Raw genomic sequence first — 2500 nt, 5'->3', positions numbered from 1 at the left:
CAATACTAGTATTCTGTATCAGTTAATTATTGGTATGATAGTGAGTCTCTTAGAAGTCACCCCAACACGGGACGTCTGATATATATGTGATGCTAATATGTAAACAGACAAGTGTTCCACATGTCAGAAACAAAGTCTTAATAATGTTAGCCTGAAAGGGAGATACATCCTTGTGTTAGAGAAGATGATGATGGAAAGATGTATCCAAATGGAACACAGATATGGTGTTATCACGTTCTTTTGGAAATTGCTCGTTCAGGTATAATCTGAATGACCAATTTCCTTTGAACTAGGTGTTAGAGGGAGGTTCTCAAATCCCTCAGCACCTCCCCCCTGCTGTTTCATACAAGTTGCATAATACAGTGTTTATGGTGATCTGGCATATAAATACATAAACAAAAAAATAAATAAATACGTAATGATAGAACTCTTAGCCCTGGCCTGTAGCACAGCAGGTCCGTCGTTTTTTTGATTACGCTGTACACTATAGGGAATGGATGGTACGCTTGGCAAGGTGAATGTTGAATACGTACGCGAATCAATTTGTGCAATGCTGTCCATATGGCTTTTAATAAATGGTGTAAAAAGTTATAGCAATGATACTGTAATCGTTGCAGTAGATTGTTGCCTAGCAGTAAGAGTCTCTCTCCCTCTCCCCCTCCCTCAACACCCTATCCCCCCCCTACTCCTTCTCTCTTCTCCCATCCCCCTTTCTGCCTTCCCCTATTCCTTCTCTCTTCTTCCTTCCTACCCTTCGAAATGATGCCTCCCTTCATTTACCTTTCTACCCCCCACCACCCCTCTTATACCCTCCCAGACTCCCCCCCCCCCCAACCCCAACCCCCCACTCCATCCCGGTGTTATGTGAGTCAGCCAGAGCACGAGCTCCAGTGGCTTCCCGCTCTGGCTTATTCTTCGAAGCATTTCACAGAACATGCGAGAATTTTTACAAACATAGGCCCCAAGACTGTACCTTATTCTAAAGTTAAATCCGCAAAGAGGAAAACAAAACGGTTTAAAAAAAATGAATAAAATCTTTTAAAAAATATATTTCCTTTGTATAATTTACAATAGAAGTTGGTTTAACTCTTGTCCAGCAATCACATTATTTTCCATCAAGAAGGAAGTCATAATAAATTTTTGTATTTTACTGTTATACTTGTAATTTTTTTCTCTCTCTACCTTTTTTAAATTTGGATATGTATAAATACAAAAATTATATTTTTGGATGTGATTGTTATGTTTCTTATAGAACTCTCAAGAAAAAAAATGTATTATACTTGGTTAAGAAACCCATATTTATATTCTCTCTCTTACTATTAGTAACCATTACCCATTGGTTTCTCCCACATTATATTTCATTATACCTTCATTTATTTTATTTTTCTTTTTTTTCTTATTTATTATTATTTTTAATTACATTTTCCCCCCGCGTGATGATTACGCTTTTTTTCAAAGTATACGAATAGTTTTAAGAGTTAAGCAATATTCCTGTAAAAAGTTGTCTACTGTAAATTAACAATGATAATGATACGGATAATGATAAAAAAAAAAAACAAAAAAACAATCTTTCTAAAGGCATAGAACACGATTCAAAAATAAACTGTGTCCAGATAATTGTTGCTTTTTATTCCCCCTTTTCGTAAAAAAATAAATAGAGAGATAGAAAAAAAGTACAAATGATAAAGGCAATATGATCAGATTAATCATGATCACCGTAATGATGATGGCAGTGTAATTAGTAATAATAGATATATATGCATTGATAAAGCATTGAGAATGCTTACAATAATTATTCCTTATTATGACGGTAACCATGGTAATAAAGATAATAGTATAAATGCCATAATGAAAAAGAGTTAGTTAATGTTATACTTGCAATGCTTCGACAAGATAGTGTTAACAAAACATAGCCTACTTTCTTTGCAGATAAATTATATCTAAAAAAAGTTGTGATTAAGAAGAAATATAAAACAAATTAATAACAATAATATTGATGATAATAATAATAATAACAATGATAATAATAATGATAATAATAATAATACGGATAATAATACCAATAAAAACAATGTTAATAATGATAATGATAAAAAAATAATAGTGGTAATGATAATGATAATAATAAGGACCATGATAATAATCATAATAACAATAATAATGATATCGGATGAAAATGAAGAAAAAACATGCAACATATTAGAATAATTATCATTATCTTAATCATATCACAAACTCCAATCAGACGACATAAAACACCATTACAAACACCACACAGCGAATTAAGTATCAGGATAGAACGAAAGCAGCGCCCAATATATATATATATATATATATATATATATATATATATATATATATATATATATATATATATATATATATATATATATATATATATATGTGTGTGTGTGTGTGTGTGTGTGTGTGTGTGTGTGTGTGTGTGTGTGTGTAAATATATATATATATATATATATATATATATATATATATATATATA

The 2500-nt window shown here is 31.4% G+C and overlaps 1 protein-coding gene across 2 annotated transcripts in view; it reads left to right on the top strand.

Annotated features, from left to right (window-relative positions):
* LOC113823301 (homeobox protein Hox-B5) overlaps positions 1–1617 on the top strand; it is a 162869-nt gene extending 161252 nt beyond the window's left edge. For both annotated transcript variants that reach the window (XM_070113885.1, XM_070113884.1), the window contains one exon: positions 1–1617. This exon is cut by the window's left edge and continues 2354 nt beyond it. The gene's annotated coding sequence lies outside the window, so the exon portion shown is untranslated.
* The last annotated feature ends 883 nt before the right edge of the window (positions 1618–2500 follow it).

The sequence above is a fragment of the Penaeus vannamei genome, chromosome 35, assembly GCF_042767895.1.
Source record: "Penaeus vannamei isolate JL-2024 chromosome 35, ASM4276789v1, whole genome shotgun sequence".
Taxonomy (NCBI): Eukaryota; Metazoa; Arthropoda; class Malacostraca; order Decapoda; family Penaeidae; genus Penaeus; species Penaeus vannamei.
The sequence above is the reverse complement of the archived record's forward strand: the minus strand, read 5'-3'. Positions and strand labels throughout refer to the sequence as shown.